Raw genomic sequence first — 17657 nt, forward strand, 5'->3', positions numbered from 1 at the left:
CCCCCCCCCCCGTTGGAGGGATACAAAGCCTCCCGCTTTGTGAATCGCTGAATCGCTGGTCGCAGTGAAGCCAGTATCGATGTTATAAGCAAGCACAATTCGCTGTTCACACCAAACGTCACGTTGAAGGGGCTGGCAACCCTGTCTCGTACTGCAGAGGTTCCGAGGCCGATTCTTGATATCCTGACTGACGCTTTGCATGATTTGCTTCCTTAGTCCCTTCAGCAAAATGCTAAGTCCCAATGGACTATGCCATTTTTATATGCATATATATACGTATGTAACCTTTTCTTACTAATTGCCATGTTAAGTGGGTCCCTTGTCACCACGGCATGGCGCGTCCTCAGGTTGCGGATGAAGGAGACGACTTCCGGGTTTGGAGGGAAGCTGTGAATATATTGAATAAGCAGTCGCGGACAGCCTACAAGGGGTAGTCCGCCAGCTTGGGGCTTGGCGTGTGGCTAGCAACTCCTCACAGTAAAAAATAAAGTTGTTACGAAAATGTTCTAAAAGCCTCGGACCTGGAAACTTGTATTCTTTTCCAGGTATAATTAGAATGATCAAGTCAAGGAGGATGAGATGTGCAGGGCATGTAACACGAATAGTGGAGACAAGGAGTGCATATAGGATATTGGTGGGAAAGCAGGAAGGAAGGAGGCTACTGGGAAGACCAAGACATAGGTGAGTGGATAATATTAAAATGGATCTTAGGGAGATAGAACGGGATGGTGCAGATTTGATTGATCTGGCTCAGGATAGGAACCAATAGATGGCTCTTGCGAACAGGGTAATGAACCTTCGCGATCCCTAAAATGCTGGGATGTTTTTGAGTAGATGCACAATTGGCAGTTCCTCAAGAAGCGCTCAGCTCCACGAGTGAGTGAGTGAATGATTCTTACTAATTCTTCGCTCATAATAGTCGTCCTATGAGAAGTTAGGCAACATGTATTGTCATGTGTATGAGTGACTCGACGGGATTTTGGATTTATTGACCACTTCAACTACAAATAACTATAATACTATTGTTAATCTACACACACTTCACAGAATCACGCAAGTCTTTTCCACCTCGCAGTTTCTTCACTAGTAGTTGCCTGATAACGACTTCTAACAGTGACTATTCCTATGCTTCCGGGCACAAGTCCTCTCTGAACGGCAACTTCATTCCAACTGTCTGTTAAATCTATCTAGCTCCCAGGCTGGCGGCCATTTCACACCTAACTCCTATTCTCTTTACAGACTAATAACTAACTGTATTTCGGCTGGTGTCCTCTTATAACTCCTGGGAACGGAGCATGTAAAAGAAACCTTTTCCAATAGTAGCTCTATTGTTGCATAAATATCCGTTGCCGCGGGTACGTGTTTATCGAACCGTTTCCTAGCAGCGGCCGTGTGTTCTTGCTTATTAAACTCTGTTGCCTGGCGACGAATGTTATTTTGTTGCTTGCTTCGTGGTAACACGTCTACACGCTTCACCGCAAAGCATTTAGAATCTTAATTAATCTTGACTAGCCACGGTACTCGAAGTCAGTTCGCTAAAGGGACCAAGACGAGCAGGTAAAGTCGCTTCAGCGGAATGTGGGAAGAGGCGTGTGCTTCATAAATGCATTTGGGATGTACGTTCCACACTTTGTTATATTTCTCCGAACAGACATTACTTCTGATCTACTCTATGACTGTCTACGGGACTACTGGACATGTCCGTAATACAGGTTATAGGACAGCAGAAGTGTTCATGCTTTATTTGAAGCATTCCACTGAGCATGCCAGGCGGAATCTCGGACCATCCTCTTCGCACAAAAACGTGCTCCTCAATTTTCTATGCATGCAATAAATTTCTGTCAAGAAAAGGAAGAAATTGTGGTTGGATTTCCACCTCATTCTTCGCAACGCCTTCTTCCGGTGGTTGAAAACATTTTACAGGGAGGCCTGTTGCAATTTCATGGTGTCAAATCCGGGTAAAGACATGATGGAAAAGCGAATAGCAACTTTGTACTGTAAAGCGTGGACCTAACTGAAGTTATTAACAGTGGGGCAGGCTGCAAGTGCTTTAAGAGCAACAGTTCTTCTGAGGAGAAATTCTTGCTGATGCTGCTGCTGCTTCTCATGGTTCTCGAAAACTCATCAACATTTTTCAGACACTTTTTATCATTTACTCCGATTTTAAGGCCCATGCGGACGCAACGTGCTAGTCCAAATTAGACCTCCTAGTCCAAATGACAATAGGATGATTATGGAGCCTGGACAGCAGGGATTTGGCTGTGACGGGTTGAAAGTGACCCTCTCCCACACGTTTCGGAAACGGAAGTGATGTTTTCTAGGTTCGTGCGCATCTCTTCCGCACATCTTTCAAAATCTTTTCGTCCAACCGTCTCTCCCTTACGTATTGTGAAGGGGTGAACAGTTTCCCACGAAACTGCAAATTTGACAGTTTCAATATAATCTGCCTACCCATCCAAATTTTGGCTAAATTAGAACACGTACCAATGGGCCTAGAGCAGTGCTTCTCAACCGCCGGGCCGCGGCCCAGTAGTGGGCCCTCGCATCAATTATACTGGGCCGCGAGAGGCTCTTCTGCAAATTTGTCATTTTCATTTTCTAAGCATTTTTCATGAATAAATATTTTATAGTTAGCTTAATGCATGAACTTTAACAAAACTGGAAAGGTATTTACGAGTAAATTTGTTGGGACTGGGCCCTGGTCTTATAAAGAAAGAACTCACTGGGCCGCGGTCTAATAAACGTTGAGAACCACTGATCTAGAGGACCCACGTAGATATGTATTTTGAACTGAACGCAAACAAGCATTCCCAAAATCGAATTCAATTATTACTTTTCATTAGGACTTATGATTCTGTACTCCATTTTTACTAGAAATATCATTCTCCAACTTACACCTGTGTTTTAGTCTGAGTATGACGTCATATTCCCACACAGTGAATACTACTGAATGTTTAAATAAAATAAAACTTAACTGGCAGACGGACTGACACTGAGACTTGTGAGGTGCGAGGTTCTTATAGCAGTGACGTGGTAAGTAGACTACTGTTCTCTGGAATGTGATGCCGTGTAATCTGGTAGAAGTCTGTGGACTTTTGGGAAGAATGTACAATCTCCATCTTCAGTCATCCGTTTCTTCGACCCTGAATATGGAGGCAATAAGTTTGTCCGAAATATCCGTAAACATTTACCAGAATACACGGTGTCACATATCGGATAATATTTTTCAGAGATGCATGTCTTGATAAAATCGCGATCTTCAGTATGTTCGAATCCCAATAAAGTCATTCGAGTTTTCATTTGACCCAATCTTTCCAGGCCCACAATGGCCCTGAGGTTGACTCAGCCTCTAACAGAAATGAGTACGAATCTATCTGAGGGTAAATGGCGGACGGCGCTTAAGGCTGACAACCTTACCGCCATCTGTGAGCAGATTGTCTAGACAAAATGTGGGGACCTTGACGTCTGACAAACATATGGGCCTCCACGGCCTGTTACAGGGATAGGTTCGCCTTTTTTTTTTTTACATTTAACCTATTGCATATATGGTGTCTCTTGATCATCTGACATGAATGCTACTACACTGGAAACCAATGTGTCCCAAGGAGTTTGTTCATATGAAGTTAACAACCAAACTATAGTACCTACGTATTTCATGTTTACACCACACGTGCCTGAAGATCTCATCGTTCTTGAATTGATTATCCGAACAATTGAAAAGTATACACCATGACCCATTCGCTGCGCACTTTTCACCGCGCATCTCTGTTCGTCTCACGTAGGGCCGAACGCTCTTCAAAGCATCCTGTTCCCAGATACCCACAGCTAGGCCTACTGTTCTTGCCTCAAGCGCTATACGAACCTCTACAGTCAGATAAACATGAGGAATGTAGGAACATTAAACGAAAGATTGTCACGTTACATGCGGCCGCCATTTTTGTTGGTACATCCTTGGCTTCAAGCATTGTCGAAGTCCTTACCAGATATAGGAGATCAGTTGCTGAGCAGATAACAAAAAGAGAACAAAAGATGTTCGCCCCGCCCAGATGAGTCTGGCATTGGAGCAATGCAAATTATATGCATCACACTCCCGTCCTATCGTGTGCGAATGTGCGGTCACGGTGAGGTGGAGAGGGGGAATTCGCACATCGCTACCTGTCACAGTCTATGTACGGTCCGGCTGCAACAACTGGACGAGGTAGGCCTTTACACACTCCACTCCACCAACTGGAAATTTCTGGCTCATCCAGTACCTCCTTCTAGTTCCTATCAAAATGTCTGGCGCTCACAGTGGCCAAGGAAACACCATCCAGCCCGCCTATTATCTCTGCCGCAAGTGCTAGTAGGTTGGTACTCCTGGAAACGTTTCCTGCCCATATTTCAGAAGTGGCAATCCCCTTACTGAGTCCCTTCTATTCTCTTTGTGCTCTTTAGTGCAAACTAAACACGAGTGTTGCGGTTAGTCGCTGGCTTCCCACCACGGCGGCTCGGGTTCGATCCCGGGTCTGGTCAAGTGGGATTTGTGGTGGACAAAGTGACGCTGGGGCAAGTTTCCTCCGAGTACTTCGGTTTCCCCTGCCAATCTTCATTCCATCAATTGCTCCACAATCACCGTCACCTATCATCTGGGGCTGATACAATAGGCCAGAAGTGGCCGCAGTGAAAGTCCCACCCCACTAACAATAAAAAAAATACGAGTGCCAGTCTCGCAATTTTGATATCAGCAGCTACCAACCTAAGACATTTATGAAATTCTAAAAAGTGATATGAGCGGGGAGGGATATTTTACCCAATACAAAATATTACAGCCTAATAAAGTATAAAACTGCGTGTAAGTTATTACGGACACTGCTGCACCTCGATGGGCCCAACCTGGGTCTCTCGCTCTAAAGGTAGAACAGAAGTGAGTGGCATATGAGAACGTTCACAGGAATATCTGGACATGCAGATAATAACAGAAACCTGGGGAAACTTTATGAATTGAACTTTGAGGTGGCAAGCCTGATGATGGAAGTAGAGCACTCCTCCCAAACGTTGGTACCAATGTACCGAGCCGTACGGTGTTACAGCCCTGAAGACTCTGGTCTTCATACCGCCGTGAGGATCTCAACTCTCACAAGATTGAAATGACAGTGATACATGCCGTATTGCTGGCACTGGAGAAACAAGAAACGCATACAATATCCTGAATTGAAACGTCATGAGCAGAGACAATTTGCCAATCGTAAATATTGCAATGCGTCTCAGATAAAGGGATTTAATCTAAAGAGAAACGCAGCTTCAGTGGCTGAACTTCATAAGCAACGCAAGTTGAGTTCTCATGGCGGTAACTATAAACATTACAGTCTTGTGTTGCGTGACACCGCGTAGTTTCAAAAACAGACATTAGAGTGCACTACGAGTCAATACGCAAGTTTAAATTTCAATGTCATTCGACAGATCCCGATGAAGAGATTTTATGAAACGGGCGTTAATTACGTAAACTTACGTTCCGTTAAGCATCATCATTGATGCATAATTCTTCGTTATTCCTAACCATTCCACTTCAGTTAAACTCTTTTAAAATTATACAAAATTGACCTGCTATGTGTAAGTAGAATTATTTGTTACATCAACACAGGTTCGTGTTAAGTTGTTTTCTTTATGCTTAGTTAAGTATCAGGCCTTGGAAACATGTGGAGATTTGGAGGTAGAGCTCCTCGACTTCTTAATCTCGACACGAGATGGAGAGACCGTCCCCGAGAAATGGCTCCCAATAGATACCCCTCACATAATAAGGCGGGTGGGCTTCAAAACTAATCAAGGCGCTGGCAAGAAGAGAAATATCTTTTAACCTGTCTGGAGTCGAATTCCGATTCTCCGGTAGTAATATATATTTTTTTAATTCGCTTAGTGGGGGGTGGAGTCCAACTGGGTCCACCCGGCACGGCGGCCACTGATTGGCCTACTGTGGCCCGCCCCGGGTGATTATGATGATGGAGAATTTGATAGAATGAAGATTGACAGGGGAAACCGAAGTATTCGGAGAAAACCTGCCCCAGCGCCACTGTGTCCACCATAAATCCCACTTGTCCAGACCCGGGATCGAACTAGGGCCGCCGTGATGGGAAGCTAGCAACTAACCTCTTGAGCTATGGCGCGGTCCTTCTCCGGTAGTATAGATCATAACGTGATCTCTATAACAACTGATCTGCCGCGTCGAGACACTCCTGAAGAACAACGGGGCCAACTATTCGTTTTAACTCTTTATGACACGGTTAACGTTAAATAATCTTAAATATGTTATTATTGGCACAAAGAGTGTACGAAATCGAACAGCGAGAGCACAAGGTATAGGACAGTGTGTCAATGATAATGTATCTTACAGGCCAATGAAACAAGGCGGTAGAGAAGCCTGTTAGTGTGGCGCTAGCACAGTTATAAATAAAAAAAAAATAAAGCTGTCCCTGTAACAGGCCATGGGGGCCCATAGAGTTATGAGACGTTGATGCTCCCACCTTTTTTAGACAACCGGCTCATAGAGGGCGGTGAAATTGCAGCCTTACGTGCCGGCCGCCCTTTACCCCCAGGAAGATTGCTGGTACCCATTTCTGTTAGAGGCTGGGTCGACCCCAGAGCCGTAATGCTGCTAGAAGGATTAGGTCAATTGAAAAATCCAATTACCTCACCGGCATTCGAACCCACGACCTTCCGGCTTGTAGCATAGTGCTGCAACCAACTACTCTACCACGTGCCCCCCCTTTTAAATATCTCATGTACATAATTGTTTAATAGGTTAATATGCGCTGTGACATTTACAAATTTATCTTCGAACCAAGCACCATCAAAATACGAGTTAGGGCCTAGCTTAAGTTAACTAACGTAGATAGATTACGTTCACTGTCATAACAAAAAATTCCTTTATTTTAGTCCGCAAGAGAACTATACCGACCGAGCGACCGCCGCTTGTCGGCGAAGTTAGTGCCAACTATAGCGGATAGAGGGTGTCACGTGGTCAGCTCAACGGATCCCCACGGCCGTTAATCTCGGTTTTCTAGATAGGAGCCGCTATTTCCTTGAAAAAGCTCCTCAATTATTCTCACGAGGCTGAGTGGACCCCGTTCCAGACCCACTAGTTCTCAGAAAAAATCTGGTAGCGCTGGGAGTCGGACCCGGACCTCTGAATCTGTAGCCAGAAAATCTGACCACTAGGCGGTTTAATTTCACCGTCATACGCCTAGAAAATTTGTGGGCATGTTTACAATCTGTAAGTTACCACATCGCTCTAAAATTTCATGAAGATGGTAAGTGAAGTGAAATACTGTGACAATTTGTACAGGCTTAGTGTATGGGATAGACCGCCTTTGTGGTCTAGCGGTCAGGGCTCCTGCCGCGGTCGCTCGGTCGGTATAGTTCGCTTGCGGACTAAAAGCCACGGATTTTTTTTGTATGACTCAACTGTTCTGAAAAGCAGAGGTGAAGATAAGAGACTTTGACCACAATTATAACAAACACTTTAATAATTACAATATTAATTTAATTGTAGTACTAATGTACCTCGGTTTGGAAATGTTTTCAAATTATTTCTTTCTTATGTAATATCAGTTGTTTGTCAGTTTTTATGACATAAAATTGAACACAGAATCAGCTGTGTATCACTCATCATGAAATCATGGGCGGTGTCCATGGTATTTCTTTCTTTCTTTCCGGTGGCCGTCTCCGAGAGAGGGGATGAACTTGGAGCTGTGACCTCACAGTGGTCTGAAATACCGGAGATCGACAGAACGGATGATACTGGACGGCTGACACCATGAACCACGGACTGGTTATCATGAAGTAGCTTTTTATTAAGTCCGGTACAGACAGACCTGCTTTCGAGACTCGCACTAGAGTGGACAGGAGTCTATTTCGAGTATTTTTCTAAACTATAGTTATTACAACAATTTCTCACGGCATTAAAAATCAAGATATAAACCTATACGAAACAAAATTTGCATGGACATAAAATTATTTGAGGGAAGAACACAAAGCACTATATTTGATAACAATGTGCTCAGAAAAATATTTAGTTGTAAGAAAGACAAGAAGTATTCTATTAAGAAAAACAACCAAGAAAATAGCGCAACTCCTATGCAGTCCATGTCAGAGTGGCTTGATATGGAGCAACGATTATTAGATAAAAGGGAAACGATCGATTACGAGAAACAGCTGCGCTTTCAGTAAGGCAGAAGACACTGGCAAGATTTATTAGAAAGATTTTTACCTGCATCCTGCCGATTTATTGTTTGGTTTATTTTACGACCCTGAAGATGGAGGCGACATATACTCCCGAAATACCGGCTGACGTTCAACGGAATATGCTGGACTATATTCCAGAAGATGATACACCTGTATGGTCCTCTAGGTCTTTACAAATTTTTGTATATTGTAATGGGACATTTAAAATTTTTAGTTATATTATTATTATTAATTTGGAGTTGGCGGGAAGGAGCAGTCACAGTGAACTTCCCTCAGCACGTGGATTCCTCCTCTTCATTCAACATTCGGCAGCTGAAGCCTGAAGCTGGCAACACAACGATTTTACAGCGGCGTCTTGAAAACAGGAACCGGAAGTGATGAAGAAGGGAGAGAGTTTCAACTTCCTAAACAAACAATTTCTGCTATAGGCGCCACCTGGCGAGGCACATGTCAGCAGTGATATAGGGCAGGCAGTGCTCCCAACTTACTTACTTCACGCTACATAGAGGGGAATGTTTTGATCCGATTGCTTTAAGCTGATGGGAATACAGCAGGAATGTGCGACAGAACCCTAGGGACAGTCGGAACTTATGAGCAAAGTGTATTTTTTCATTGCTAGTGGGGTGGGACTAAGTCCCTTGTACTGCGGCCACTTCTGGCCTATTGTACCAGCCCCAGATGATAGGTGAGGGCGATTGTGGAGCAATTGGTGGAATGAAGATTGGCAGGAGAAACCGAAGTACTCGGAGAAAACCTGCCCCAGCGCCACTTTGTCCATCACAAATCCCACTTGACCAGACTCGGGATCGGACCCGGGCCGCCGCGGTGGGAAGCCAGCTATGGGGCGGCCCGAGCACAGTGTAAGGGCGAGTAATAAGAATTAGAAGAGAAAGTTCCTGCAGCAGTAGCAACTATGCAATTTAAATGCTCCTGATTCATGACTTCCAAATTAATATCCGAAAACAAGACATACGGAACCATTTTGATATATCGGCTAACTTTTGGCTATCATAGACTCAACATGTGTTTCCTTGTACCGAATACCTTCCTCTGTGATAAACCAACTAGGCCTAGAACTTTGTCTACGACTGATCATCTCGCTTCTGAGATGGTGTGCATGGTGTTTAAAAATACCCGTGCACGAAAGGCGTTCCACTATTCTTGAACACGTAAAGCTATAGCAAGTGTCACGTAACTTCGAACAAGGCCAAGAGTAACCTTGAATGCGCAGAAGAAAAATTTCAGACAAGGGGGTGGGTTCGAGGGTTCGAGAACTGGCCGCCTGTCACTTCTCACACCCTCGAACCCATCTCCTTCTCTGAAATTTTTCTTCTGCGCATTCAAGGTTATTCTTGGCCTTGTTCGAAGTTACGTGACACTTGCTATAACAACCTAATTATGATGTAACTGATACAGATTTGTGAATTTATGTAAAGCTTTTGCTTTTAGTCTACTTCCCTTATTTTACAAAGAAATATAAGCTTACCGAAAGCCTGTGAACCCCCTTTATAAACGTCTGCACAAATTTATAGATTGTCTACCAATTTCGACAGTTTGTAAATATGTATTTACAGTAATAACTGTTGGAGACTTCGCGTACTTTGGCCTGGATCAAGCAGCAATATTCCAGGAGACGGAAAAGAAGACAAAGTATCCCATAAATTATCATCAGAGGATACTAACAGAAGAGATCACTTCAAATACAGAGCAAAATGGAACTAACAAAAACAGTTCTTCAAATGTGATTTTATGTGCCGTTTTCACTGCTGTAAATAAATAAAGTAGTTTGTTTTAAGAATTGTAAATTATTGGAGCCGGAAGCACATTCTGAATTATATTTAGCATATCCGTTGGCACTAACTTGGCCGACAAGCGGCGGTTGCTCTGTCGGTTAATTCGCTTGCGGACTACAGGCCAAGGAGTGTGTGTGTGTGTGTATCCGTTCTCTTCTGTACCGATATCTTGACGTCCGATTCCTAAGCAAACTAGATGCTTGAAGTGGTTTACTGTGTTTCAGTCTAACTTACTTCATGGAGCTGAACCCTTCTTGAGAAGCTGCCAATTGTGCAGACACTCAAGAACTTCCCTGTATTTTATGGAAGTCGAAAGTTCATTACCTTGTTCAAAAGAGCCCTCCACTGGTCCCTATCCTGTGCCAGATCTCTCCAGTCCATACCATCCCATCCTATCTCTCTAAGATCCATTTCAATACTGATATGTTGGGTTTTTGGACTTTTTCCATCGTTCTGGTTTTTAAGATAAATAAAAACACGACGTTTCGGAAACTGGATCTGTTTCCGTCCTCAGGTGAAGGAGAACACCTATTCAGTTGGGTCCGTTAGAAAGAGCTAGCCTCAATCACTGGACCAGTGATTGAGGCTAGCTCTTTCTAACGGACAGATCCAGTTTCCGAAACGTCGTGTTTTTATTTGTTATCTTAAAAACCAGGGCGATGGATAAAGTCCAAAAACCCAACATATCAGTGTGTTATACACCATCGTCAGAATCCTATAGTAACTACATTTCAATACTGTTCACCCACCTACGTCATGGTCTCCCTGGTTGTCTCTTTTCTTCCGGCTTTCCCACTAATATCCTATACGCATTCCTCGTCTCCCCCATTGGTGCTCCATTCCCTCTCCGTCTCATTCTCGTTCACATTATCATTCTAATTATACTCGGCGAAAGGTTTAAGTTATGAAGCTCCTCATTATGTAGTCCTCCCCCCCGTCACTTCCTCTCTCTACGGTCCAAATAATAACCTCAACACCCTCTTCTCAAACACCCTCAGTCTACGTCTTTCCCTTGATGTCGGAGACCAAGTTTCGCACCCATACAGAACCACAGGCAAAATTATACTTTTGTATATTCTAATTTTTATGTTTTTTAGACAGTAGACGAGAAGACGAAAGGTTCTGGACTGACTGGTACCAAGCATTACCCGAGTTCAATCTCCCCTTAATTTCCTCCTGAATCAGGTTTTGATTTACTACAATCGTTCCAAAATATCTGAACTGTGCCACATTTTCAAAACACCTGTTGCTTATCTTTATGTCAAGATTTTGCCCTGCATTTTGGTGACGAGACAGCAACATATACTTAGTTTTCTCTATATTTACTTCTAGACCAACCTACTTAATCGAGTCAATTAAAGTTTGTGTGTTTCTCTTTATGGTATCTGTATTATCACCCAGTAGATTCACATCATCAGCATAGATCAACAGCTGATGTGTCCCATTTAATTTCAGTCCCACCTGGTTTCCCTGGACTTCCCTAATGGCACATTCTAAAGCAAAATTCAAAAGCAGAGGCTTTAAAGCACCTCCTTGTATTAGACCATTCTGGAGACAATATTATCAGACAAATGTGTACCTATACGAACTTTATTACACGTTTCTTTTAAACACATTTTAAAGAACCTAACTAGTTTCATGAGTACACTAAACTCTTTGAGAATATTGTACAATATTTCCCTCACTTAACTAAAAGATGTGGGAGCACGCGGTAGCGTAGTTGGTTGAGGCACTAGGCTACAAGTCGGAAGGTCTCAGGTTCGAGTTCTGCTGAGGTCATTGGATTTTTCAAATGATACCAGCCATCTTCCTGGATGGCAAAGGGCGTCCAGGGCGTAAGGCTGACAACCTTACCACCATCTGTGAGCCGACTGTCTAGAGAAAATGAGTCAGCCTCGACGTCTCACAACCCTATGGATTTTCACTGCTGTGAGAACCTCAAATTCCACAAAGTCTCGTTGAGTTTTAAAGCGGAAACATGCAGGTGGTCTTGTGTAACGCAGATGGGACAAGTTAGAGGAAAGAAAGTTGTTCCCAGACATTTATGTGTTCTTCATATTCTTCCTTCCCGCACCTTTGAAATGTAAACACAGAAATTCGGAGTCGTTACGCATTCCAGTGACGTCACTTTCGTCTGAGTTTCAGGAAAATCTGTCAAGGAGTCCACAGCTTATGTTCAAAGATTGTAACGCCTAGAATCGACACTGAGGCTGAGTATAAATTACATGAGGGAGTGTGGTTACTACGTAGGTTGGATCTTTAAATGACCACGATTTTCAAGCTTAAATGAAAATTACGAACAACCGTGTAGTGGACTAGTCTTTGGGGCATACTGTGTTGAGTGGGTAAGAGTGACCTTGCCTCCTCCAATTATCCTTCCTACAGTAGGAAAGGACTCGTGGATCAGTTCACAATAAGATACGACTCAGCAGAACGCGCTTTTTGAGGACAGGAAGAGTTCACTTTCTGTACACCTCTGAATCCTGAAGTACATATGAGGACTTTGCGTTTTTCATCTCAGCTATGCATGATACAGTTGCGTCTCGTGGCAGTGGGCCTATAGCCCATTTATTAAGGCCTAGTTTGGATCTGTGTGGGGAACTAAAAGGACTTCAACATATAAAATCAGTACATTCTTCAAAAGTCATTATAAAATTAAACTTGAGCAATGCGAGGGCTCTGCTGCGCTCTAGTTCAAAGTGTTATCTTATCGTTTTCTGTCTACAGAGCTAAATATCATATTAAAGTAGACTGAAGGAAAAAACACTCTTCTTTATGAGGGAAGTGCTAAGCAACTGATAAACACAAACTCAATCTGAAGAATCAGTACCGTTTTCCCAAACCCCTAAATTCTTAGCGATTCCAGAGTCAGATCTATCAGACTTTCATAAACATAATTCATATTCATGCTTTTTATGCTCCGAATGTTCTCATCTCTTCAGATTTTTTTCAACTACAGTTTTTTTTTGTGTATTTTACATCTCTTGCATGCGTTCTAATCAACTGCCCATCTCATTCTCCGTCATTTAGTTAACCGCATAATTTACGATGAAAAATACAAATTATGACACTTCTTACGCAATTTTCTCCAGCCTCTAATTGCTTTCTTCCTCCGATATTCAATATTCTCTTCAGTAGGCCTACCCTGTTTTCAAGTACCCTCATTTTATATTTCCTCAGGGTAAGAGAACAAATTTCCAACCATACAAACCAACAAGTAAAGATACAGTCCAATTCCTTCCATATGTCTCTAATGAAGGTAAAATTGTCCCTGTGCTTATCCAATTAAACACCATGCCATGAAGGCGTATGCGGAGTGGATGAATACATCCACATTTTCTTGACCTTAGCATTAGTTGGAGGTGAGTCTTCAGCTTCACGCCCTGGTCACTTTACCCCCGGGGAAAGGGCCCCTTGTACCCATTAGATAGGAGGTTGGGTGGATTCCAGAGCCGATCTTGACGACGTGGAGAAAGGAAAATTCTTGACCCTACTGGGATTCGAACTCCGACCTGTCGGCCGTCCAGCCCGTAGCCAGTCGCTATACCGACTACGCTATCCCGGCACCGATAGACCTGTAATACAAGGGACGAAGTTATTGCCTATCGTTGTGCTATCGTGTTTCTGTAATCCACATATTTATTCATGGTTTTGCTTTTAGGACTACAGTGAAACTCTTTTGAAGGGCTTCAGACAGGGGTCCCTAAACTTCTGTACACCCTATAGGACATAATATTTCTATAGGAAAGCGAATGATGCGCGTTACGAAAAGTTAGATGCTTGGGCAGGTGTCTGTCGAATACAGGTCGTCGGCTAGGCAAGGCTCTCTGTTCATCATATTATTTTGAAATTTTGAGCTTAAAATGACCACGATGTGTGTTTGTTTTTAATTGCAGCCACGTCATGTGTAAAGGGAATGACAAATGCCTGGAATTAATAACAAGTTTCCTTATGTTCAGAGAAAAATCCTAACATTTGTGTCTGGAAAACGAGGTGCAAGTACATTAAAATGTTGCTTTATATTCATTCGTAAACCAGCCCACAGAGAGCTGCCGGTTTGTGTAGAACTCACATGGACAAACAGGTTTCAGTTTAGTGTCCTGAAGACAGGATTACAATACAAAGGCCTATAAGACCTGTATGAGTTGTGACACCGTGGATATTGTAGATGTGGGAGGAACATACTCGCTACGTTTTCAGGGTAAAATTGAATTCGATGTAGAAGGTAGGGACTACAGGTTATTCCGAACAGTTGTTTACAACATTGTTTATTTTTATTATTTTTTTTATTGTTAGTGGGGTGGGACTAAATTCCTTGCACTGCAGCCACTTCTGGCCTATTGTACCAGCTACAGATGATAGGTGAGGGTTATTGTGGTGCAATTGGTGGAATGAAGATTGGCAGGGGAAACCGAAGTACTCGGAGAAAACCTGCCCCAGCGCCACTTTGTCCACCACAAATTCCCCTTGACCAGACCCGGGATCGAACCCGGGCCGCTGCGATGGGAAGCCAGCAACTAACCGCTTGAGCTATGGCGCGGCCTATATGAAGATTACTGTAATTCCAAAACGTCCTCTTAGATTGTTAAAAATTATTTCCAAACGGTATTAAGTAACCAGTGAACTGACAAATTAACATAACTCTCTGCCCTTAGAAGTCGAAGGTTCAGTACTGTCAAGACAGAGACCAGTAGTACGTGTATAATTCATTTACATGTTGGTTCTAATAAGTTTTTTGATATTTCCATCTGAGCTAGGCAAAATCAACTGTCTTAGACCTAATCATAAAAACCATGGGGTTAGCTCGTTATTGTGTTGGCTTACTGATTTGCCTCAGTTCGAAATATTTACTTTAGCATTGTTTTTCATGTGTTTATCTACTTTTATTTATTTCATGGAGCCGGGATATCTCAGTTGATAAGTGACTAAATTATGGGTTCTACTAAGGGTAAATCGGTCGGGGCGTGAAGCTGAGAACTTACTTCCATCGAATTTTATGGAACTCGATTATGACACAGAAACCCAATGCCAGCCAACGAACGTTGGCATAATCTTAAAAAGTAAAGCTTTTTAAACACCACGCAATGAAGACGTATGAAGACATGGAGGTACAGTTCAATCGCCATTCATCTTGGTACCAAATGGAGGTGAGTGGTAAACTTCACCTCTCTGGGCTTTACCCCCGGGGAATCAGCCCCGTTACCCATTTTACAGGAGGCAGGATGGGCCCCAGGGACGGTCTGAACATTATGGAGAAGCGAAAAATCTCTTGCCTCTGTTGGGAATTGAAATCTAATTTCTCGGTCTACTCCTTACACTGACTGATTTGTTTGGTTCCCCATGCATAGATCTATACAGTCTGAAACCCGTCAGTTAATTGTTCGTAGTGTTCCTTGGCCTTTGTGTACGGAACTGCGGGTGGTATAAAAAGCTGAATGCTGACCCTAGAAATAAATTGTTCGAACATTTGGATACTGAATCAAAGCTGAGAACTGGAATTTTGATGCTATGGCCTGAATTTCATGTCTGCCGTCTGAGACACACTTCTGAAGGTTCGTAACTCATCATTCAAATGGAACTAGTGATGTGTGCAGTATATGTTTGTTGCTGTGGGAGAAAAAGTACACCTATCGCTTGGCTTGAGCACGTGCCTCCGTGTGCCAAGTGAAGAGAATTGTTCAATATTCTCTTGTATTGCCCATAAAATGTTTATTTAAACAATTCTTATGCTTAGATTAAAATAATACTTCGATCTGTTTGGTATTTACTTAGATGGAATATATTAAAGTCAAGGAAGATGAGATTGGCAGGACATGTAGCACGAATAGGGGAGAAGAGGAATGCATATATGATATTGGTGGGAAAGCCAGAAGGAAAGAGAGCACTGGGAAGACCAAGGCGTATTTGGGTGGACAATATTAAATTGGATCTTAGACAGATAGGATGGGATGGTATGGATTGGATTTATCTGGCTCAGGATAGGGACCAGTTGAGGGCTCTTGTGAACACGGTAATGAACCTTCGGGTTCCATAAAATCCTGGGAAATTCTTGAGTAGCTGCAGATTTGGCTTCTCCTCAAGAAGGACTCAGCTCTATTAGTAAGTGCTCATTACCCCGTACCAAACTTAATAGTTGAATAAATCTTAGCAAAAAACAGGCGATATGAAGTAAAATGGGTATACTTTCAGTTACAGCATATTCGTTTCATGTCTGCAGACGGATGAACAGAAGACAGTAGCATGATCATGAACGGGGATATGACCTTATACCTCGTATTCTTCTTCCATTCGACAATGCTCTCGTACAGTAAGACCCAGTCCAAACACTTACAGTATGAACTGCAAATGAAAGGTGGAATTAAAGCTTGTTTAAGTTCTTGAAATCAAATGAATCATTTCTTCCAGTGTAACTGATATTTTAGCACGGTTAAATGACAATGAAATACAATTTTCTATCTCATTGACAGACGTACGGCGAGACAAGGAAGAATGGGTGTCGTAATTGACAATAAATAATAATATTCGACTGGTCAGCAATCCTCCTCTCCCATTACTATGCTCGAATAGATATTCATGCATGATTAACATATCGATACTCAAACTTGCTATTATAGAACGACATGATTAGCCATTACATCTAACCTCAATGATAAAACTTACCAGCGATGACAGCTGGTAGCAGGTGTAAGTCTTGGTCTGCTTCTCCAAACATTGGAATAAGAAGAAACGAAAATATAAAAAACATAGCACTAACGACACGTAACTGAAATTATGCATGTAACGAAGCAGTCACGTAAAACTAATGCGTAAACCGTAAACATGATACGAACTGTCAATTCCGCCTCCGCGCCATCATTCGACTTTTACAGACACGTGATACGGGTAGTGCCGATGATTGGGCGGGTAGAGGACGCGATAATTCGGCACTAGGGCGACATCTTATGGGATGAATAGAAGTTTTGCTAAAAATGCTGCAACCTGTCGGTTGGAATTGTAACTAAACCAGACATTTGCCGCTAAATGGTGAAGAAGTGTAGAGATGTTGGTAATGGTGTAACATAATTTTGTGTTGTATATAAATGAGGTTACGGTAAAAGACAAGTGGACAAAATTTGCCGCCGTTATGATTAGACGAGTTTCCATTCCTTTGCTTGCAAAATAAATGTACTCGTCATTACAGGGACAAGGTATTAAGTGAAGCCTTTAGGAACATAGTTTTTCTTCACAGGGATTTTACTTAAGCGTAATTTGCGTAACTGGTAGTAAATGCATATTTGAATAACAATTGAGAATTTCTAGGCAACATAAACCAGTTCACAGCCGAAAGAACGAAAGGGATGTGATGTGTCTTACGTGTTCTGTCGGCTTTGGTCCAGTTTGGAATTCTATAAATATGTAGATAATATTTATGGAAAAATCATTTTTATTTATAGCATTTATGTTAACTGGGACATTAGAGTACACACACTTTTCTATATATGTATATAAGCATCTCAAGTTTCAATATTTACAGTTGCTACTAAGACACATGATTTTCAAAAAATAGTAATCTTATTGCACTGCCCCATCTACCACAGGTGCAAACACCTCTCAGAATAAAAAGAAGACACCACAGAAACAAGATATGTTAAGTAAATCTACCACAGA

At 42.4% G+C, this 17657-nt stretch overlaps 1 long non-coding RNA gene across 1 annotated transcript in view; it reads right to left on the reverse strand.

Annotated features, from left to right (window-relative positions):
* LOC117282191 overlaps window positions 1-16823 on the reverse strand; it is an 86708-nt gene extending 69885 nt beyond the window's left edge. The window contains exon 1 of the long non-coding RNA XR_004512840.1: window positions 16671-16823. This is a non-coding gene — a long non-coding RNA (uncharacterized LOC117282191). The remainder of the gene's footprint in view (window positions 1-16670) is intronic.
* Between the last annotated feature and the right edge of the window lie 834 nt (window positions 16824-17657).

Source organism: Cryptotermes secundus, unplaced genomic scaffold, assembly GCF_002891405.2.
Source record: "Cryptotermes secundus unplaced genomic scaffold, Csec_1.0 scaffold1031, whole genome shotgun sequence".
Classification (NCBI taxonomy): Eukaryota; Metazoa; Arthropoda; class Insecta; order Blattodea; family Kalotermitidae; genus Cryptotermes; species Cryptotermes secundus.